The sequence below is a fragment of the Phyllostomus hastatus genome, unplaced genomic scaffold (genome assembly GCF_019186645.2).
Source record: "Phyllostomus hastatus isolate PE091 unplaced genomic scaffold, TTU_PhHast_1.1 phas_contig_283, whole genome shotgun sequence".
Classification (NCBI taxonomy): domain Eukaryota; kingdom Metazoa; phylum Chordata; class Mammalia; order Chiroptera; family Phyllostomidae; genus Phyllostomus; species Phyllostomus hastatus.
In genome coordinates this window covers 19,453,722-19,478,456 of record NW_025333833.1, presented here as the reverse complement: position 1 = coordinate 19,478,456, position 24,735 = coordinate 19,453,722, and positions in this window count along the sequence as shown.

Genomic DNA, 24,735 nt, shown 5'->3' with positions numbered 1-24,735 from the left:
CAGAAATTTGTAATGAATGAGTAAATAAGCCAGAAGGAGAAGTCAAGAATCCTGACTCCCAGTTTCATGGTCTTTCCTCCAGATCACATGGCCTCAGGCATTCCAAAAATGGTACTACCCCATGGTTCAGTTTGCTTAACTCACATTTGAAACATTAGACACCCTGAGCCCCCCAGGCATTTATCCTTCTCTTATACTCTAGCTCAAAATCAAATCTTTGCCTTTGGATATACTGCTGCCAGCTTCTGGTGGGAAACAAAATTGGCAGCCATCTCCCTTCCCAACTGCCTGCTACTCTCTGTCTTCTAGGAAATTTGCTCTCATTCTCCCTTATGCATTTGGTTGGAGGCTCTTGGTTGGTTCTTGCCCAATATTGTTAAGACTCTTGTTTTCTTTTCGTCTTTTTTTGTTTGTTTGTTTTGCCTCCCTCTGGCTCATCCTGTACCAGCATACTTCGAGAGCTTCATCTCCCCTGTAGGTCTTTCTAGAGGGAGGGATATTGTCTAGGCTATCTGGCTAGCTCTAACCCAGCTCCAGTCTTCTCAGACACTCACCTGGACCCTTGTTGTCTTCTCTCTGTGTCTTTATTACTCTAATCATATACCCATTAACTTGATAATTTCACCCCCAGCATCACTCAGTTCCCTGACCCAGCCCCTTTCCCCCAACCTAAATATCAGTTATCTACAAAAGTCACAATATGTCATGTGCACAGAAAAAGAGTAATCTTCATCTGGCTCTGGGAAGGTCAGAGATTTTCAATTAGAATATGTAAATCACTTAAAATTCCCTAATTCAAAGTCACTTTGGGTAGGAGGAGAATTTTTCTATTCAGTGCTTTCAGTCTTTATCTTCTACGCTTGCTATTCAAAGAGTGATCTGAGGACCAGCAACAATGACATCGTCTGGGAGCTTGATAGGATTACAGACTCTCAGGCCTACTCTGGACCTACTGGATCAGATCTGCGTTCCAGCAAGACCATATGTGTGTGAAAATGTCTTTTTTCTTTTTTTAAATTTTATTTTAATTGTTGTTCAAGTACAGTTTTCTGCCTTTGTGTTAAAGTTTCTTGAGTGTTGCTACATCCTGTCTCTCAATCTCCAATGTGAATGAGATCCCCAGGGTTCTTGTTAAAGTGCAGATGACTGGGTTCTATACCCAGAGATGTGACTCAAGAGCTCAGAGATGGCACCCAGAAACTGACCTTTTATCATGTACTTTTAAGGTGCTCTGATACAGCTGAGAGCTGCACTCTGAAAAACACTGCTCCCATCTGAAAGCATCCTGAGTTTCCTGCCCAGGGTTTACGCTTGGTGCAAGCAAAAAGTAGGCATTTGTTTTGTTTATCCCTTTTGTTTTCTTCTCTGAGACTGTGAAAGGGGACCTAAAGGTGGCCATTTTAGTAATCTGGCTATTAGTTTAGTATATTAATCTTATATATCTCAGTAATGAGCCAAACTACTGGGGCCTTCCTGAGATCATAATTAAGCACCCATTTTTGTCTGGATCCAATGTTCTGCTGAGTTCTCTTGTCTTCTGGAAGAGAGATAATATAAAATAATGTGCCCATTTCCTCAACTTTCTCTGTTGAAAGCCTACTCCAAAATTTAAGTGTGTGAAGGGGTTTCTACTTCCAGATTCCGGGGTGTGGCAGACAGACTCAGAGTCCCCCCCAGAGAGTGTGAGACCTGCAACTTCCTTCTAAATCAACTAAATACAGCAAAAGTGATGGAATGTCCCCTTTTGTAATGACAAAGCACATCATGTGATTATATTCTGTTATGTAAGATCAGAAGACCCATGTGGCAAGGAACTGTGGGTGGCTTTTAGGAATCATGACCCATAGCCACACAAAACAGCTGCAAGGAACAGAGTGCTGCCAAAACCGCATGAGCAAGAAAGCAGATTCTTCATCAAATGAGAGTCCAGCCCTAGTTGACACTTGAATCACAGCCACCTGAGCCCCTAAGCATAGGACTCAGCTGAGTCATGCTCAGACTTCTGACCTGCTCAAACTGTGAGACAATAAATGTGTGTCGTTTAGCTCTATATGATTCTGGTGATTGGTTATACAACCATAGGTGACTAATACTTCTTAATGGCCACTAAGCTGGCCAGCAAGGAGACAGCTCCATCAGCTGGGTTAGCAGAAAAGGACAACCCATAGGAGTGAGAAGGCCAGAATTACTGTAAACTGTACTTGGTTTGTTATCTCCATAGTAGTTCTCATGAAATGAGTGAGGTTGGAGTGGTCCATACGGAGGTAACAGTTCCCTTAACTTCCTCAATGACTGTTTTTAATCCATCCTTCCACATTGCCTCAGTTTTCCCACCAGTACTAGTAATCAAACCTGATGTTTTAGGGTTAACAGAACCAAAGTGACAGGTGATGTATGACAATATTTAATTAATAACCACAACCTGTTTAGAGACAAGGATAAAACTGCTATATAAGTGAAAAGTAGCTTTTTTCTCAACTATTTTCTTCATGTGACACACATCATTTCTCTAAACCTGTCAGATGTGTTAGCATTCTTCTGAAATATGCTGATTCGGACTTTCTGGAAAACCAAAGAAAGGAAGATACACAGGGATGTAAACACATTTTTTATTTGTCAAATAAATAGAGTTTAGAGCAAAGAGGTAATCTTTCTTAACCCTGTGAAGACCCCACAGAATGCCATCACCCCCTGGCTGGGAATGCCAGACCCTCGTACTAGTGTACGTGTAAGAGAAAAATCTTGATCAATAATTCATTATGAAACACTTCCTCTTTCTTGGTACTCCCCTTGCACATCCTTTCAAGAAAACTCCAGTCACCATGGTATGTATATTTAATTGGTTCCAAGACAAGACTTGTTCACCTTGAAAGCAAGTGACTTTCAGAAGTGAAGGTCAGAGGATGGGGAACGAAATGGAGTCTGTCTTTAGCTCTGCCTACATTTGCCTGAATGAAAGGGTGGATGTTGCACGTGATCCCCCTCTGGTAAGGCTGCGGAGCTGTGACCTGACTTGACAAAAAAATAAACGTACAGTCTTCTTTTCAAGTTGAAAAGATTAAATGGTGCATAATGCCTGGCAAGAGGCAGAAACATATTTGTTCCTCTCCCATCTTTTTTCTGCAGTTCAGGAACAAGATGGTCCGAGTGGGTCTTAATCTCCTCCCTACAACTCCCTAGAATGTTCTGCAATGAAGCCTGGAAACAACTTAAAATTCAAGCTTTCCATAAATAGTTTTATAGCTCCCATAGTTACCTTAGAACTTCAGGGTGGCATTTTACATTATGAGTTACAGTTTAATGACACAAAGAGGGAAATTAGCTGGTAGATTTTGGGAAGGAGAAGTTGGAAAGAGTGAGCCACTGACATAGCCATTCTCACCTGCCTGAGAAATGTTTTCCAGTTGCAAATATGACCCACTTCCAGCCTCAACTCCGACTGTTCCCCATCCCAGGAGCAAAGCAAGTCCTTGCTCTGACAGCATCCACAACTGCAAATACACTCAGAACCCCCATTCCTCACTTTCAGGCTCAGAATTTCAATTGCAGCACAACAAATATAAGGGTGGTGAAAAAGCAGCCACCCTTCACAGGCCTCAGGCAAATTTCTGCCTGTATCACTGTGGGAGTCCTTCAAGGTCTTGGTCACATCCAGAGCCCCAGGCTCAACAAGGTTTTGTGAGATTGTGTGTGGGATGAGAGAGAAGGAGAAAAGGGAAGAAATTCTCACAGCATTAGAATGTCCTGTGCAAATTGGGGTCTGTCGATAATAATAGCTCATTTTTTTTTCATAAAATAAACTCCTTCAAATAAGAAGGAATGGCAAGATATGATTGAATATTCCTTTCCATTCCTCAGATGAAAATACTGAGTCTCATTTCCCCACTGTTACATTTTTTCCCTCTATAACTTAAGAATTTGTACCATGAGAAATTTTTCAAGTTTTCTCAAAGAGTAATCAGCAAACAGGTATTTCTTGAGCATGAATTGCTTATTCTAAATTGTCTGAGTTGTTTTACAAAAGAGCAACATATGGTATGGTATACTCCTTGGTACACTCAGTTTTTACTCTGAAGAATCTGGGAGTGTTGGGGTAACCAGATTAAACAAGGTAAATGGGGACAGTATCAGACAGAATGGACTGGAGACTGGGAAGATGCTCTATTTTCTCACTCTAGTTATTTTTGAGGTTCAGGAAGGAAAGAGTAAGACAGATGGCAAGGTTTGTGGGTTATTCCCAGAACCACTTCTTGTAGTCAAGAGACAGACTTACTGGTTTTTTGGGTTTTTTTTATTCTTTCTCCACATTTTGTCATTGCCACTTTTGTTCTCTGCTTCCAAACAACCTTTGACTATTAGTTGCCAGCAAGTTTAGGCAAGTCACTTCCACACTCACTGAAGAGTCCCTTCCTTCCTTCCTTCCTTCCTTCCTTCCTTCCTTCCTTCCTTCCTTCCTTCCTTCCTTCCTTCCTTCCTTCCTCTCTCTCTCTCTCTCTCTCTCTCTCTCTCCCCCTCCCTCCCTCCCTCCCCATCTCTTTTCTTTCCAGGTATACAATTCTATAATACATCATCTGCATGTTGTATTATATATCCAGCACCCCAAGTCAAGTCTCCTTCCATTACCGCTTATCCCCCCCATACACTCTTCTACCTGCCTGCAACTCCCTTTCCCTCTGGTAATTACCATGCTGTTGTCTGTGTGGGCAGTTTTTCTTATCTGTAAAAAGAAAGGGATTAACTGATTTTCCAACCAATAGGCTGCAAGTCTCAAAAAGCAGGATCAGGTCAAGAGAAAGGTGAACAACCAGAATAATGCTAGAAAGTGCAGTTTTGAAACAGAATGTCCCTCTCCATGCCCCTCTCCCTTCTGCCCTCTTCCTCCCTCCTCTTCCAGTCTGGGTAGTAAGTATTTAAGGCTTGGTTGGGCTTTGTAAGGTGGGGAGAGGTGTGGCTGAATCTAGGGTTATAGAGAACTCAAGATAAGAGTCACAAAGTCTCCATATGCATTTGTCACTAATGAGCTATGTGACCCTGGGCAAGTCATTTATGACTCCCTCTGGACTTTGTTCCTTACAGAATGTAGATGTCCCTGAGACGCCCAGCTTTCAGAGGTTTCTGAGCCTTCCCCTTTCACTCAGAAGCAGCAGCAGCCCATTTTCCACCTAACTTAAAAGTCAAGCCTTCTTCCAGGTTCCCCTCTCTATATTTTTGGAGGGAGGATTATTGGAGGAATATGTACGTATTTCACAAATCCACCCTGGTTGACCCTCATCATCTCTGAAACTATTTTGCTCTGGATCTCTGCTGTGCTGATCCTTCTTACCATCTTGTAACTGTTAGTTTCCCTAGACTGCTCTCTCTCAGGCTGACATGTTGAACAAAACTGAGGTTTTAGGGTAACAGAAGGAAATTATAGCTGAGAATAGAAAATTTAAAACCGGGTGCTAAGCAACTTATCTTCTGTTGTTTACAGCGCAGGTCTCTCTCTCTCTCTCCCTCTCCCTCCCTCTCTCTCCCTCTCTCTCTCTCCCTCTCTCTCTCTCTCTCTCTCTCTCTCTCTCTCTCTCTCTCTCTCTCTCTCTCTCTCTCTCTCTCTTCCTCCCTCCCTCCCATCACGTTACCAGGGCCAGGTATCTGCCTCCCACATAAGTGTTTTTGTCCATATTCTACACTAAGGTCCAGGCCTCTCAAACTTCTCTGTGGTTTCAAGGGGAAACAAAGAAGAAATCTATTTCCCTTTCATAACCTCACAACTGCCCCTAGAAATTACCGTTGTAGTAATTTCCAGAAATACAAATATACCCACAATAAAGGCAGAGCTTGAAGTTATTTTGTAGAATAGATTAAGTTTTTCTGTCCCAAGAATCTCCCTTGGCTTTTTGTGTACATAACCAAAAGTTTAATAAAGTGTCTGTTTCCCATCAACAAAGAGCTCTTAGCCCCCAAATATGAATATGCACATATCTAATTTTTATTTAATATAAATAATTTCTTACCGTGTTGAAATATTAATTCTTCCCCTTCTGGCCATCAATGATTCAGAAATATTAGGGTCCTTTCACAGAAAACCCCTTCAGTTCATGGCTATGCATCATTCTCAAATGATCTTTGCAGCTCTAACAGCTTATAAACTCTTGGGTCCTGTGAAGGTCTCTACTTAAAAGTGTCTCCTTTTGTCTATTTATGGTGAGGTTCTTTTCTTAGGGTGTCTAGGAAAGTATAGCATATGCTTGAGTCGCTACTGACTAATGTGCTCAAGGTCAGCTTGAATGACATGCACATGTCCAGGGTACCACTGGTGACCATCCATTCATGGTTATAGTGGTGGAGTAGTCACATAGAGGCCTTGGGTGCTCTCTTCCCCATCACTTGCCTGCTCTCATTTTCTTTACAACTTTACCTATTCTGGGAGCAGTCAATTTTAGCCTTTATTTGCAGCCCCAGCAGGGAGCCCATTTCCATTGAAGAGAAGACTCCTTTAATAAATCTAGCTCATTTGTGCAGGAGTAGTGCAGCCATTGATTAGAGAGGGCTGATTGGAGCTGTGACTTTCCTTAGGAAGAAAATTAAGAAAGCAGATTAAAGGCAAATGATGGGCAGCTTTGCTTTCTTGTCTCCTTGTGTTCTGCCTCACCTATGCTGATGCAAGGTTAGAAATATTCTGCAAGATGAATTAACTCCTTTAGGTCACTGTGTGCTATCCTATATGGCAGAGGATCACAGAATCTTAAAGCTGAAATGGACCTTGATGGCCATTTGCTGCAGTCCTTTATTTTATAGATAAGAAAATATGGTCAGAGAGGGAAAACGACATGACTGAGGTCATGCAGATCTTCTGTGTGTTCTTCCTCCAGGCTATAACAATTCACCATCCGTGATGCAGAAAAATCTAAAGTAAAATCAGACTGGGTCTAAGGGAAAAATAGAAAAATGGCAGCTCTTCAGCATGACACAGTGGCCTCTCCCATCTGGGCTGTAGCACCAGAGAACAGATGGAGAAAAGGGGGTGAGCACCTTTTGGTAAGAGGGGTGTTGCCAAATTGTGGGGGACACCTCAACCTTGTTCTACCCTCACTTTCTTTCTGGAACTTTCCCCTTGGGCCTTTTATTTTGCCATATTCATGGTCTTCCTTCACTGATGCACTTGTTTATTCTTTCTTTTGGAACACATTATGGAAGCACCTTTTACTTTTCAAAGCATTTTGTAGGCACTTAGGAGGCTCAAGAAGCTTCTCGAGTTGCTCTGTGCTGCCATTGTTTATATCAGATCTAACTATAAAGTAACAAGATAAGTAAAAAGTAAATGCTTGATGTCTAGTCACATTTCATTGTAAACATTTAGACTTGGTATTCCCTGAGCCTAACAGGGTTCAGCTCTTTTCGGTACTCAAGGAACATTTGCAGACTGACTGATTGAATGGGTGAAATGTGTAGACATGAGATTGGCCATTTACAGTAGTTTCCTTGGGAGCTCTACAATGATATTATTTCTGCTCCCATTAAAATGGACTTTTAAGTTTCACTATAGGAACTGCCTTTAAAGTTAATTAACTTATCACCCCACATATTTTACTAAAAAAAAGCAAAACAAACAAAAAACTTTAACAACTTGACATTTACACTTTATGGCCCAGAGAATGAACACTTTTATATGTATTATCTCTTGATATTCATAAAATTCTATGAAGAAATTTGTATTCCTATTTTACAGGTGAGGAAACAAATCTGAGAACAGTTTATACACTCACTTAAAGTCACAGGACCTATAAGTGTCTGAGCAGAGAATCAACCAAGATCTTCTGACACAGAATCTTGAGCCCTTTTTATGACATCACCCTGCATCCTCGTACCCAAAACTTGGGTCCCAGGCTTGTTTTCAACGTTATCCTCCAGAGCTATGAAAGACATTTGGTTGCTATCAATGATCAAATCATTCCACACTCAGAAAATGAAGATTTGCTACTGTCAAAGTTACACTGGCATTGCTGTGGCCTCTAATATTCACTGGGATGAGTCAGTTCTAAAAAAAATAGTAATTAAATAGTGACAGCTCTATTGTTGAATAAATGTAATTTCCCAAACATCTGTATTGTTTTTCTTGGTTATGAATATATGAGGTTGTGTGTGAGGGTATGTTTATGTGTGTCTTCTCTTTGATTAGTTTGGGACCTCTCAGGCATAGATGGCAGGAACCTTGATAATGCACTGTATTTCAGGTCTTTATTTTCTATTTAATCTCTATTTCCATTTAATCTCACATCACTGCAATAAGTTAATGAGACTCAGGGAGGCTATAAGGGAGGCCAGTCTTCCCACTGACTTTTTGCCTTTGGTTCTTTCCTCTGTGATGTACCTTATGAATAAAAATTCCATCTTTATTTCCACTGGAGGGTCTGTGGAAAGAGAAGAAAGGAGGGAAAGTTAAGCGCAACTTCTTGCTTGCATTGGATGTGTGCAGTGTCCCCAGTTTGGCCAGGATGCCTGAAGTCTATTTGCCTTCTGCTAATTATGCGAGGGCTGGCACAGAGCCTGTGTGTATGTGTGGGAGAGGAGTGAGAGGGAACAAGTTACCCTGATTCTGTTTATATTGGATAAAAGCTTCAAAGCTTGAGAGTAATCTGTGTCTCAGCTCTATTTACTTTGCAAATAAAAGAAAAGCCTTACTGCTTGTACATAGGAAAGATGGGAACTGGGCAGGGGAGGGTATGGGGAAGTAGAGGGTGGAGAAGGATTTTGGTGTGGTATCGGCAAAAAAGTGTTGGTCCATGAGCCTTGAATTTCAGCTTTGCTTTTCTCACTATGTATGTGTGACCTTGTGCAAACCACTTTCCCTCTCTGGGCTACAGTTTCACTGTCTGTAAAATTCTGGACTAGGATCAGGGTTCCCATATTGGCAGCCAGCTGGTAGAATTTGACCTAAGGACATTTTTAAGCATTTCTAAAAACAAAAAACAAAAAAACCCCAAAACCCAAAATCAATGTTGGGTTGATCTCACACTCCACAATTCACAGGCTTCCTTGTACCTTGCTGTATTTATACTTAGATGCTATTCTGACCGTGGAATTTAACAATTTGAGAGATAGAGACAATTGGGCTAGTTACCTTAGAAGGATCCTAACCTTGTTCAATTTTATTGTATAGTAAGCTCGTTTATAGTAGAATTTTGGTGAATGTAAATGTCAGAATTACTAGTGTCCTGCTAAGTGTCAGGGCCCCAGAACCAGCCTGCCTGAGTTGCAGTCTGTGCTCTGCCACTTATTTACACGTTACGCATCTGCCCCGTTGCGTCAATTTGTTCGTCTGCATGATGGACATACTCCTGTGGGGATCAAGTGAATCAGCTTCTCTAAAGAGCTCAGAAATACTACATACATCTTAAAGGGTCAGAGTGGTTAACTATGATTATTATTAGGCTTTTTGAATGAAATATTTATACAGTCTTGTCTTCAGTAGCAAATAATCTTAAAACGTTTGACTAAAATTTTTAGGATAAGACTGAGTGTCTGATATTATGAAGTGTGGATATATTGAAACCCAAGGGCCAAACAGAGACCATTTCTGAGGCTCTCTAAACTAGCCGTGTATTATAAATAAGTATGAAACCAATTTTCCCGTAATTCCTTTTATCCACAAACTTTTGTTTGCTAATGTCTCATTCAGTCACTGAGGTGTGGGAAAAGGCTGGGTACCTAGAGCCCTCCTAGGCCTGCCGGCTGACCTGGTGAGTGCCCATTCCTTACTTCCAGGAGAAGCTGGCCCCTCCACTCCTTCTGGGCTATGGCTCTGTGGCTGGCCTGGCCTGATGGAAGTGGCTCTGAGAAGGCTGGTGTCACTCTCATTGAAGCAGCAGGTGGGGGGACGAACACTCAAAGAGAAAACCAATGAGCAATAGCAAGCAGCCCCTATTCATTTTTTATGTGGCATAAAATAAAAGTAGATAAGATTAGAAAATAAAAGTGAAAATGAGGTGCATGAGCTTTCTCTGCATGTCATCGCATCTCTCTCACGGCTTCAATAATAAGCTTGTTTATTTAAGTAGTTTGCCCAGCACACTCATCAATTCTAGACTTCAGACCCCTACTGGACATACTTATAACCCTGGTACTATGGCATGACACAAGCAATACCTGCAGGAGTAGATGCTCAGCAACCATTCCAGGCATACTTGCTGCAGTCGGAGCACTGTAAAGGCCAGTGCCAAGGGAACACCAGCCTCTTTTGAAGACATGAAAGGAGCAAGGGGGTGGGTGTATGAGTAGCATTAGTAGAAATTCTTCCTCTGACGCCCCTGGTCCTTAAGCAGAGGGAGCTGACAGAAAGACTCCTGGACACAATGATCGGCAAGCAATTAACCTTACAGAGAAGAACCACAGTTCCCAAGAAAAGAGAGAGAAAGGGGAAGGAAGAAAGGGTGGTGAGAACTCCCAGGGAGCTGACTGCGGCTTTCAGCAGAATGACCTGCCGCTGGCCCAGCTGCCGCCTCTGCATTGTGCTCCTCTCTCAGCAAAGGCCACAGGCTTCCTAACTGCTGCTCTGATTCTGGAATTAGGAGCTCTGTAAAGTGTAGGCACAATGCCTGGCTCTATAGGGTCTGCATCTCCTGGGTTTTCCAAGATTGTGAAACTGGTGTTCCCCCTCCCTGACTAACTCTGCTGAAAATCTTGTGCTTTGCAATCTATAGGTGATCAACAGTGTGTGTGCATGACTATGAGAAGTCTCCAAGTTCTCTGCCTTTCGTTTCCACATAGAGGGACTTCTGTTTCCCACCGGAGCACCATCGGCATTTTGGGTGGAATGTTCTTTGTCATACGGCACTGTTCTCATGTCATAGAATGTTTAGCATCCCTCACTCCTGCCACTACATGCTGGTCATATCTTCTGTGGGTTTAAATGCCCCCCCACAACCCTGGGAAACCTAGTAATGATTGAAAAGATTCAAGAACATTTTCCCCATCCCTCCTTCTCTCAAGCAGTGGTTTCTTTCATTAATAAACTTGGGTGAAGAAACTTTGCTCAGCACCTTCCCTTCTCTTGTTCAGACCTGCTTGCCTGTAGAGACAGCACAGTCTTCTCTGCTCCCCACTGGGCAGGGAACTTCATGAGGCCTAAGGCTGGACCCATGGCCTCTTCCTGGGTCAGGGATATAGCTCAGGGCTGATGTGTTGGCAGAACTTTTGAGGGAAGGTCTTATTTTCTGTGCAGCTTGTCAAAGATGCCAGTGATATTTTGATCTTCATCCATCTGTTTTAAAATCTTCTTTCTTCTAAACTTGAGAGTGGCAGCAAAGAGTGCTAATTCCTGAGCCCCTTGAACCTCAGCACATACACATCTGATGTTGGCCAGCATTCCCTTGCCCAGTTTTCTGCCTGAGTCTGTTTTTCATCACCAGTTCATAGGAAAATGGATTGGGGTGGGGAGTGGTAGTGGGGAAACTGCTAATGGAAAGAAGCAGCTCACGACCCCTGCCCCAGCTGCCACCGAGGAGGGAGGGGTTCGAAGAGATGTCAGGACAGTTTAGTATTGTGTACAAATGATTTAGGTGGGGTTTGGACTCTATTCACACAGACAGGAGAACTCCACTTTTCCCTGCAGACTCTCCCTGACTCAGGAGCAGGAGGAGTAGCTGTGGTTTAATCAGGTTCAAAACCCCTTTCCTAACTCTGATGGTGAAGGTAAGGGTAGACTGTTTGTCCATCAGAGAACACAGACCTGATGGAGTTAAAGGAGAGCCAGCCTCCTCTGGAGCCCTCAGTGGAGAGTTTTGGGTGTCGCCCAGACTAGGGCCCCAACATAGCCTCATCCAGCAGGGTCAGCAGAGCCTGGTGACCCTGGTGACACTGGTGTTGTTCCTGAGAAGCAGATGCTGAGATAAAATCCTCTTCAGATGATTTCTTCCAGCTTTCCTGAGGCATAATTGACATATAACATTATGTAACTTGAAGATGTACATGCGTTGATTAGATGCATTTATGTATTGCATTATAATCACCACTGTAATGTTAGCTAACACCTCCATCTTGTCACATAATTACCATTTCTTTTTGTTGTGAGAACATTTAACATCTACTCTTTCAGCAACTTTCAAATATATAGAGTAGTATTGTTACCCATAATCACAAAGCTGTGCATTAGATCCCCAGAACTCATTCATCTTTTAATTGGAGTTTTGTGCCCTCCAAACTCTCCCCTTTTTCTCCTCCCCCCACTCTGTGGTAACCACCATTCTAATCTCTGTTTTTATGAGTTCAGTTTATTTATTTACTTATTTATTTATAATCCTCACCCAAGGAAATATTTACTGACTCTAGAGAGAGAAGGAGAGAGAGAGGGAAGCATTGACGTAAGAGAGAAAACTCGATCAGCCACTTCCTGCATGTAACCCCAAACAGGATCAAACCTGAAACCTAAGCATATGCCCTGACTGGGGATCGAACTCTCAACCTTCTTGATGCACAGAATGACACTCCAACTAACTGAGCCTCCTGGCCAGGGCATGAGTTCAGCTTTTTTAGATTCCACATATTGGTGAGAACATACAATATTTGTCTTTCTCTGCCTAGCTTGTTTCACTTAACATAATGCTCCGAAGTTCCATCCACATTGTCACAAATGGCAGGATGTCCTTCCTGCTCATGGATGAATAATATTCCATTGCATATACAAATATGCACATTTTTTGAGGTGTGCTCTTGGGGAAACAGGAGTGAGAAAAGTAGGATGGAACAGGGGGAAAGCTAAGCAATAATATGTTCTTCTCTGGACACTTGTTTCAGTTCTAATCCCTCATGGAAACTTTGAAACACAAATTATGTACAAAGCATGACCCACTGTGATCAGGTTTGGGTTGTGTACCTCTGGAGGTGGGGGAGGGGGAAATCTCAGAGTTAGCAATGCTCCTGCCTAACCAGAGATGGGAGCTGTGAGCTGCTATATGATTATCTCATGGCAGCTAGGGATGGCTGCACCGAGGGGTAAAGAGATCTGGGCAAACACGAATAGAACCTGTTCTGTGGGAGTTGTAGCAGTATTAGCAGTGGTGGCTCAGACCAGAGTATGTCTTTTTACATCAGGCAGTCCCAGGAAGAGGGCCAAGGCTTGTTTTTGGTGGAGCTGTAAACTGGATGTAGTTACGGCTCTTATCAAGAGCAGCCAGGCATTTATGCCTGAGCCACATATGCACACATAACCCATCAATGTTTTCAAACTGCATCTCTAAAATCCTCTCTCACACTTGTCATTCAAACATAGCACTTGCACTTAAACTCATATCATGGGACTCATAAGTCAATTTGATTATTTTGTTTGCAACATAAACCCTACAGGCTTTACCCAAGTCAGGGAGGGTCTGGTGACTCCCAGGAAGAAGAAGTCTTAAAAGCTAGCATTTTCGTGAAGGGTATGACCCCACAAGGTAGATCTTCCCTAGAATCTTCACTAATATGAGCAGACCCCTCTTTTGTGTTTACCCGACTAGTATAGATACCTAACCCAAGTGGTGTGAGAAACCTAGGAAATTTTGCCTACTCTACTAGATTCATGATATTTCATAGATATTCTGTGTTTGTAACCTAATCAGATTCAGAGAGTACCCCAGGTGCTCTGTGACCAATGACATCTACAAGGATCCCATTCCAATTATATCTTTGTCTAATTCTCTTTTATTTGTTTTTAGAGATAGGTTTATGGTGATGGTATTTTCAGGACCAGGCTCAATAAAAATTGGCAGCTCACTATACCTTGTTTCAAACAATGTGCTCACTGCCTCAGCCCCCTTCTCTCTGTTAGTGTCCTTGGGGTCTCAGAGCTCTTGGGTGGTTGCCATCCCACCCCCACCTCCAGCAGCTGTGTGGCCCCCTCATCTGTTAGCTGCCTTATACAAGGGTGCCACTTACCCTATCAAGGCTGGTTTGTCTTCTGTCCCATTCCCTTAGGGTCCTGCTCTCTGCTAATGTGATGATATGTGACAGTGTAGTTGCATTTGAACAAGACAAGCTCCCAAATAAAATGCTCCCTTAGCCCCATGCTCAGGACTCTTACCTTGGTTAATGTTCTGTGAAAGTGGCTGTGGAAGAGAGATATGCAAATGTAGTTGCTTTGCAAATGTGAATAGAAGGAACATACACATAAACATAAAATTTTCATTGGGCCAACCATTGCTCAAGAAAGGAAAGGGGGAAACAAAATGATTTCTTGTGAGTTTGGGAGGTGACATTGGAGCCTAGTGTTTGGATGGTGAAGTCTGATGTGGAAACTTGTGTAAGAAGAGGGAGAAACAATGTGAGAAGGCTTACTAGAGGAACCAAAAAGATTTGGGTACATGGATATAATATGTGTAAAGGAAAAAGCATGACTTTGAATTGAAGCTGTGTGATCTTGGGTAAGTTATTTAACTTCTCTGAGGTTCAGTGTTCTCTCGTATATTAACAATACTAATAACTGTTTAATGGGCTATTAGGCAATTGGATGACATGACATATGTGAAACATATGGAAGAGCGGCTGACACATAGAAGGGACTAAATAAATGCCATTTTTCTCCCTATCTGCCTCTCCTCATTAAGTTCAGGAGTTGTAATGATCCTGGTTAAAAAAAAAGTTATATTAATATAAAAAAAGGAATGCTACATATAGGAACAGGAGAGAAAAGATTGTCAATTCTTAGTATTAGATCATTTAAGAAAAAATAACTTCTGCTTGAATTTGGGGTTATTTTTGGAAATTACCATTAAGGTGTTGCTCCTTAAGAAAGGATGGATTAGTTGGGAAGCAAAGTGGAACTAAGGTCACATGAGAGTTAACTGGCAAAGCTGGTGCCTGAAGCTAAGAAAGATAGTGAACTCCAGAGATTAGGTGACTGAGTGTTGGAATTACACTGTTTGTTTCAAATATTTTCTCAGCAATTAACTTCCATATGATCTTAGAAAAAGGGCTAACTGAGGTCTCTGTTCATCTGCAAAATGGGGACAATTAAAATCCCTTTTTTGCAGGAATGTTGTGAAGGATAAATTAGACATAAACTTCATGTTCATTGTTCATTGCCTGACATATTCTACAATATATTAGCTATTGTCACTACCATTTGCAGTATACTTGTACATTGATGAAACATATATAATTTTATCCTTTGCTGCATCATCAGGCTACAGAATGATCCATTCATTTCAATGTGCTAGGTAAGTGTAGGACCTGCTGAAAAATCACCACGATTTGTTCCAGAAATGAGAGTTTGAGGTGGGAAAGGGAAGGAATCAGAAAATAGGGTAGTAGAGAAGTAGACAAGTAATTAATTTTTCATTGGACAGCCAAAGTCTATCTATCATCTCTTTAGGCATTGAGTCAACATTTATTGTTACATACATATTATGCATGAGGTGCTGGAGATGAAGCAAAAAATAACAGAGGTGTGATCCTGAGAAAAAAAAGAAAATAAAACCCTGTTTTATTTTAAATTACATCTTATTGATTATGCTATTACAGTTGTCCTGATATTTTTCCTCTTTGCTCCCCTCCACCCAGCATCCCCCACTGCTTCAGGCAATCCTCCCACCATCGTTCATATCCATGGGTCACGTGTATAAGTTCTTTGGCTACTCCATTTCCTTACTGTATTTTACATCCCCAAGGCTATTCTGTAACAACCTATTTGTACTTCTTAATCCCCTCACATCTTCACTCATTCTCTCCTATTCCCTTCCCATCTGGCAACCATCAAAACGTTCTTGGTATCCATGATTCTGTTTCTGTTCTTTTCATTTGTTTAGTTTGTTTTTTAGACTCAATTGTTGATAGATATGTATTTTTTGCCATTTTAATGTTCATAGTTTTGATCTTCTTTTTCTTAAATAAGTCCCATTCACATTTCATATAATGGTTTGGTGGTGATGAACTCCTTCAGTTTTTTCTTGTCTGGGAAGCTCTTTATCTGCCCTTCGATTCTAAATGATATCTTTGCTGGGAAGAGCAGTCTTGGCTATAGGTTCCTGCTCTTCATGACTTTGAATATTTCTTCCAATCCCTTCTAGCCTTCAAGGTTTCTTTTGAGAAATCAGCTGACAGTCTTATGGAAACTCCCCTGTAGGTAACTAACTTCTTTTCTCTTGCTGCTTTTAAGATTCTCTCTTTACTTCTAGCCAAGATAGAGGCATAGGTAGATACACTTTGCCTCCTTGCACAGCCAAAAGAAGGACAACAACAAATTTAAAAACAAAAAATAACCAGAACTGCCAGAAAATTGAACTGTATGGAAGTCCAACAACCAAGGAGCTAAGGAAGAAACATTCATTCAGACCAGTAAGAAGGGCAGAGACATGCAGCTGGGGCAGAGATGGGTAGCCAGAGTTGAGAGGACTCACAACAAGGCAGCAATTGGCGAACTGGGAAGTTCCACATTTGCGTGCAGATAAACCAGGAGGAAGAACTGGGGAGTGAGACAGACCACACAACAAGGATTCCAGTGTGGGAAAATAAAGCCTCAAAACCTCTGACTGAAAAAACCTGTGGGAGTCGAGGCATTGGGAGAAACTCCCAGCCTGACAGGAGAGTTCATTGGAAAGACCCACAGGGTCCTAGAACATACACAAAACCACCCACCTGGGAATCAGCACCAGAAAGGCCCAATTTGCTTGTGGGTAGTGGAGTAGTGACTGAAAGCCTTCCCTCTTGGACCCTTCCCCCACATACAGTGCCACAACATAGCAAAGTGGGTTGCCCCACCCTGGCAAATACCTAAGGCTCTGCCCCTTACTACATAACAGGTGCACCAAAACAACAACAAAAAAAATATGGTCCAAATGAAAGCACAGATCAAAACTGCAGAAAAAAATACAACTAAGCAATGAAGAGATAGCCAACCTATCAGATTACACTGGTAATCAAGATGCTCCCAGAAATGGTTGAGTATGGTTGCAAAATAGAGGAAAGTATAAAAAGTGAAATAAGGAAAATGTACAGGGAACCAACAGTGAAGGGAAGAAAATCAGGACTCAAATTAACAGTTTGGAGCAGAAGGAGGAAATAAACATTCAACCAGAATGGAATAAAGAAGTAAGGATTCAAAAAAATAAGGAGAGGCTTAGGAACCACTGGGACAACTTTAGATGTTTTAACATCTGAATCTTAGGGATTCCAGAGGGAGAAGAGGAAGAGCAAGACATTGAAAATGTATTTGAAAACATATTGAAGGAGAACTTTCCTAATCTGGCAAAGGAAATAGACTTCTAGGAAGTCTAGGAAGCTCAGAGAGTCCCAAAGAACTTGGACTGAAGGAAAGACACACCTGGGCACCTCATAATCACATTACCCAAGATTAAAGATAAGGAGAGAATCTTAAAAGTGGCAAGAGAAAAGGAAACAGTTATCTACAAAGGAGTGCCATTAAGACTACCAATTGATTTCTCAAAAAAAATCTTGCAGGTAAGAAAGGGCTGGAAAGAAGTATTCAAAGTCAGGAAAGGCACAGAACTACATCCAAGATTACTCTATCCAGCTAAGCTATCATTTAGAATGGAAGGACAGATAGACTGCTTCCCAGATAAGGTCAAGTTAAAGGAGTTCATCATCGCCAAGCCTTATTATATGAAATGTTAAAGGGACTTATCTAAGACAAAGAAGATGATCAAAAATACAAACAGTAAAATGACAACAAACTTACAACTATCAACAACTGAACCTAAAAAAGAAAAACAAAACAAAAATGAACTAAGCAAACAACTAGGACAGGAGCAGATTCACAGAAATAGAAGTCACATGGAAGGTTATTAGTGGAATGGGGAGGGGAGAGAATGGGAGAGGTACAGGGAATAAGAAAAATAAATGGTAGGTGCAAAATAGGGAGAAGTTAAGAATAGTATGGGAAATGGAGAAGACAAAGAACTTATATGTATGACCCATGGACATGAACTAAGGTGGGGGAATGATGTTGGAAGGGGGGGTACAGGGTGGAGGGGAACAAAGGGTAGAAAAAATGGGACAACTATAATAGCATAATTAATAAAATATATTTTTATAAATTAAAAAAATATTTTTATCTATACAAATATATATATATATATATATATATATATATATACACACATAACATTTTGTATATTTAGGCTTTTTCAGCTTAACAATAACCCACAACCTTTGGACCAACTTGTTTAGGCTTTTTCAAAAGCTCACTTAAACCCACATAATTAATAAAATGATACTCTATGTGTTAATGTATCTGATGTATAGTGGTCATGTCAAAATAAAACCTTATTGTATTTTACCACCCCCCCCAAAAATTATTCTCTCTTTATCTTTGACCTTTGTCTTTAATTATGATGTGTTTTGGAGTGGGCCTTTTTGAACCTATCTTGTTTTGGACTCTGTGCTTCCTGGACTTGCATGTCTATTTCCTTCACCAACTTAGAGAAGTTTTCTTTCACTATTTTTTCAAATAGATTGCTTCTGGCACCCCTGTGGTGCAAACATTAGACCTCTTGAAGTTGTCCCAGAGGCTGCTTATACTATCCTCCTTTCTTTGGATTATTTTTTCTTGTTCTGATTGGTTGTTTTTGCTTCCTTATATTCCAAATAATTGATTTGATTCTCAGCTTCATCTATTCTATTGTTGTTTCCCTGTAAATTGTTCTTTATTTCAATTAGTGTATCCTTCATTTCTGATTGGCTCTTTTTTATGCTGTTGAGGTCCTCACTAAGTTCTTTGAGCATGCTTATAACCCATGTTTGGAACTCAGTATCTGATAGATTGCTTGTCTCCATTTTGTTTAGCTCTTTTTCTGGAGTTTTGATCTGTACTTTCATTTGGGCCATGTTTCTTTATCTCCTTATTTTGGCAGCCTCTCTGTGTTTGTTTCTATGTGTTAGGTAGAACTGCTTTGACTCCATGTCTTGGTAGGTAATGTGCCCTAATGAAGTGGTGTCCTGTAGTGTCCAGTGGCACAGCCTCCTCTATCACCCAAACTGGGTACTCACCATGAACCTTTTGTGTGGGCTGAATACACCCTCTTCTTGTAGTTGAAACTTGGTTGCTGTTGGAAGGTCAATGGGAGGGATGAACACAGGCAAGTCAGCTGTAAGGACTGACTGTACCAATGACCACCAATCCCTTCCTTCCATAGAGGACCAGCTGTGCAGAGGCAGGGTGGTGGTGCTCCTACATTGTCTGTAGCTGTCCACTGGGTACACTGGCCCTGGGGTTTCCCAGGTGATGCAGGCCACAGTCAGCCCCCACTTATGTTTTCCCTGAGGCACCATGCCTGAGCAATAAAGCACTCTGAGATGGCTGCTACTTGTGGTGGGCTTGGAGATTCCCAGGAATAGCCAAGGTGTGAATCTAGGCTGGCAGCTGGTAGTGCCGAGTTGGGGCTCACTGAGACCAACTGCTGCTTGTTTGAGAGGATTTAAGAAGTTATGAAGTATGAGCCAAGACCAGCCATTCATATGGAAAAGCAGCTTGGGTGGGCCCATAAGTTGGCTGAGGAAGAGTCTCTGGGGATCTCCAAAGTGGGTGAAATAGTGTTAGCCAGGTTGATGGAGTCAGATATGGCACCAGCTTGCTGGCTCAGTCTGGAGGGATGTGGTTTCTTTAGTTCCATAATCGTCAGACTTCCATTCAACTTGATTTGTGATAGTTGTTCTATATTTTAGTTGTAACTTTGATATGGTTGTGTGAAGAGGTGAGCTATGTCTTCCTTCACAGCCATCTTGACCAGAAGTCTTGGGAGGGAATGCTTTGTAAAGTATATGACTATCTAACAATTATGCTGTACACCTAATACATAATAATATTGAATGTAAACTAGAATTGAAAAAAATAAATGGTAGACCTGGGCTTAAATCTGGATTGACCTGGTTCTTTGAATATTCCTTCTATTCTGCCTCCCAGGTGAAAAAAAGAGACCAGAAGGGTAAGACACATAGAGTAAGTATGGACTTGTACCTAGGCCACATTAAAAAACAATAAAAAGAAACAGGTAATATTCATATTGCCATACATTTTATTTGACCCAATGATTCTAAAATATAATTTCAATGTGTAGTCAGTGTATTTTAAATTCATTTTTCACAATTTCTCTCCAAACCTACTGTATACTTATACACTTACAACAAGCAACACAATGGCCTAATCACATTTCATGTACTTGACACATGGTAGGCACTTTGTAAATTCTCTCTGACTTCTACCCCTCAATCACATACCTGGAAATCTTTTAATTATCCATATTAAATTCAGGGAGCTTAATATGTATGATTAGCAAATTTATTTCCATTTTGCTTTTGTATACATTAGATAGTCAAGGGGCAGCATATTTTGTTATCCAATTATGTTCTATAGATGATAATTCAGAAACAATTTTTTCTCTTCTTACATGTGGCAGAAGAGGTCCTAAGGTCACCTGAATGGTGGGGTGAATCCAGCTGGGGAAGCAGAGAGGTGTGTTCCTTACTCATTGACATCAGGAGTTGAAAGCACATCTACCAATGATAACAGAGCAGATACCACTCAGATCTATGTGTATCAAGAGAACAATTCATTGATGGTATGGATCTTGTTAGCAGAACAATTGGTGGGGGGAAAGCTAATTTCTTTGGGAGAAAGAGTTGGTTCCAAGTGAAAGAAAGAATGAATAGGCAATTATCACTTTTATTCAATGATTTAGATTCGGGCTTTTTTTTTTCTTTCAAAATCATAGTGGAAAATCAAGATAGGAGATGGCTTAGATTGGACACTAAGCTTGAAAATGTTACCTTGGTCTGTCTATTCATATTTCTCTGTGCAACATTTTTCATCACCCTTCATTCCTTCATTCCTCTTCAATTTTCTTCCCTTTGGAACCACCTCCACTTCATTTGTGAGCTGATTTCATGATGGAGCAAAAACGCCAATCAATCGTTTAGTCATCAGTCAGAGAGCATCTCCAATCTGCATTAGCCTGCTGGGCTGCCTTCCAGAGCATCATCTACGATACATGAATTATTACTGAAACATTACTGCTGTCAGCACATTCACTTTATACAACTTCCTATTATTATTTTTTTGGCGGACAACATTGAAATTTTAAACAGTTTAATCTTGCTAAAGTAATGTGAATTTGGTGGCTCTAGAAACAACTTTTTGCCTCATCAGTGAGAATCTACTCACAACAGTGGTTGGGTTTAGAGGAGGGTAGGGAGTGGGCTCTAGTGCAAATGGAGACCTGGCCACACCTTCAATTTGTTTTCCCCTTTTTGGTTTCATCCACTTTCTAGCATCACTGTCAATGGCAAATTGAGCCGCTGGGATCCTGATGATTTGGTAACAGAGTAGAGGGAGCTGGGGATAAATCAGCTTGACATCAACAGGGTCATAGAGCATTGCTTGGGTCTTCTCTCACCAAAGAACTTATGTGCTGAGTAGCACTGAGTATAGTGGGGCTGTCTCTGTGATTCATATGCACTCTCTACTATGATGGTGCTAATAGATCTAGTTTGGAGGCTCCTGAAAAGAATTAGACGGTTTTTGTCTCTTTTAAAACTTGATGGCAAAATGGGTCATTTATCATTCTGGAATGTGTGTGTATGTATAGTTTGGAGAGCAGAGGGTCAGAGTTGAAATTTGGTTGCTGATACTCAGAAAGAGAAGGCTGTCAAATCAGGTGGGTCAGCCAAAGTCAGGTTATACCAGATAAGATCCCAAAGGAAACTGAAGACCACATTGAGTCTCATGGGAAAAATGAAGATACAAAAGGGACAAGGGAAGAGAAAATGTCTTCAAAATTAAAAAAAAATTTAACTGCTTTTAAAACATTTTGTTTTTCAGTTATAGTTTATATCCAACATTATTTTGTATTAGTTTCAGGGGTACAGTATAGAGGTTAAATAATCATATACTTTACAAAGCATTCCCTCCAATATTTCCAGCATCTACCTGGCCCCATACATAGTTATTACAGTGTTATTGACTTTTCCTATGCTGTGCTTTACATCCCCATGACTTTTGTAAACACCAACTGAAAGAGAAAATTTCAAATCCCAGGCAAAATGTTGCAAACTGGTAGATGCACTAAAGATCAGACAGAGATGGAACCAGAAAGGAAAGGCAGGGACATGGGAGCATGGTTCCAATCATAAGGACTTTAGTTGCTGAGACAATCCTCGGCCTTGATACTGGAGCTATTTATGCCACTTCGGTGGGGGTGGGGGTCAGGGTAAGCTGGTCTCAGACAAGCAGAAAGATGCTGTGAGAATAGCCACCCAGGGCAGAATGAGGAGGTGGAAAGAGAAATGATACTTGCTACTGGTGTTCCCTCCAGTTTGAATTCTGCCACTACCACCCAGAGGACTGAGGGTTTTGTTTAACACTAGGCAAAACTTGAGGAACCATGGCTTTTCCCTTGATTTCTCTTTAGTTCCCACATATTTAGCATTTTTCTATGAATATGCTTAGGCAAACGTTTGGGTTACAAAAATATTTTCTATGGGGCTTGGTGATTTTGCAGTGCAATCTTTATCTTGCAGTCTCAGCCCTATTCCTATTCTTCCCTTTCCTAGACAGTTTTAGATAGGGAACGGTTTCTTTTTGAGTTGAAACCACTCCAATCCTTGAGCCAATTTCAGGAATGTTAGATAGGACCTGTCCAAACAACTTTTGTCCTGGATTGAGTTGGGAATAGAAATTATCCATTTTATGAGAACTTGTATCAAGCAGTTCACCGGCACAAAGAATCCTGGTTTTCCATGGGTTCTTTCTCCTGAGTGGTCCTTGGATCCCATGACCTAGGAGTCATTCCTGGGACACAACTCAGCTCTTCTCCAGTGTAGAGACCTTCAGAGGGCAGGCTCTCTACCCTGTCAGGTCGGTCCCTGTGGCTTCCCTGAAACCATCCTCATTCTCACCGGTCACCTCCAGGGCTGTCATTGGGAAAAAGGCCTGGATGTTGAAGGGAACTTTCCCTCTGGCAGTTTGCACTGGGATGTCGGGTAGGATTGAGGGTTAATACTGTTCTCTAGGTTGGCCCATACTTTAACCCACAAGCCCAAGGCAAACCATTGATGGTCATCACTTTTAATAATTAGTTAGATTCTGACTATGGATATTTATGTTTTCTAGTCAAAAGCATAAAAACACTCTGCCAGTTTATCTGGTTATTGCCTTGTAATCCTAGATTCTTTGTCTAGTTCTGCCCTGGAAAACAAATCTTGAAGCCAAATTTATGGCAAATGTTTTATTGTGTGTGGGAGAAAGAGGCAGTCCCAGGGAGGTAAGACTGCAGTGTGAAAGAGCTGAGACAGGGCAGAAAGAAGGCCAAACACAGCAGTGCATGGTCAAGCGGGCCACAGTTTCACCAGAAAACACAGTGACCCATGCCAAGCCAATCCTAGAAACTGAGAACACATTTGTCTCAGAGAATTTACATTCTCCAATGCTCACTATAAGGCAAAATACCAATCCTTTATCTGTATTAGCTGATTTGCTCTCCATAGTAGTGTTGTTAGTAGCCCTGTTTCATGGCAGAGGAAATGGATGTACAGAGATGCTTGAAGGTAGTTGAGACAAAGTTTGAATCCAAGAACTTTGGCTTTAGAGCCTACGTATACAACCACTCCATCATGTTGACTTTCAGTACAATGAAGCATTTTTGTGCGTTAAATATTCCTTGGGTATCTATCCAAGCTGACAGCAGTCATGATAAGAGGATTCAGGACACTTTGATTCTCTTTAAATCTACTGGAGGTTTGCTTCAGAGATTTTATAAAATTAACATGCTTAGGAATTTAGTCTTACCAGGAGGGTAGGTCTAAATTTTGGCTTAGGCATGAACAGGTTGGCAATGTCCCACAGGTGTTCTTACCCACTGTGAGGATTGAGAGCCATGTTGAGATCTTCCCATGAAGATCTAAAGTAGGAATAAAGGTAAAATAGATATCCAAATCTGCTTTGAATGGGCTGGAGAGGGTTCTTTCTAGCCTACAGCCTTTTTCTTAATCTTCTTTTTGGCAGCAGTCTTTTGGTAAAGCTGATTGTGTGTGTATCTTTCTGGCCCCCTGTGTTTTGCTCACTACACAGCAGTTCCATTTGGATATGTCCTGGAATATCTCAGGGAACATGAATGCAGTATGTTGGATTTGACAGCATATCACTAAATATTTCTGTTCACATTGTGTTTCATTATTCTACTTAAAAATATATATGTATGTAAGTACACACAAACCCCCTCGAAACTTACTTGTGTGTGAAGTTATTTGACAATGTTTCTAAATTTAATAAATGTTATCTAGATCCAGTGCTGTTTTCTGGTTACATGTGACAAAAAAAAGTCTTAAAAGGCATTAGTAATACATTCCTGACAGATGATGCTGCAACCAGCTGTTCCTAGAGCAGATTCATTATAACTCAGAGATAGTGCTGGAACAATGGATTCTATTCTCATCAAATGCACACACGTACCAGCAAGAAAAACAAGTAATGATTGTGGATGCTGGTGTGTGTGTGTGTGTGTGCTTGTATCCAGAAGATAAATGAAATTTAATAGCTGTTTAAACCTGCCAAAAAAGGATCCTTGTATGTAAATCCAGCTACCTATTTGGTAGCAACTAACCTCTTAAGTTACTAAAACTTAGAATAAATTATATCATTTTCCAGATGAGGAAGCTGACGCCAGACAACTAGTTGTTAGTTGAAGACAGAGCTAGGATTCTACTTTATTCTAGGTCTTCTGGCAGCTTCTCAGGCCTAGATGGTAAATCCTTATATGTTCAGGAAGTTTG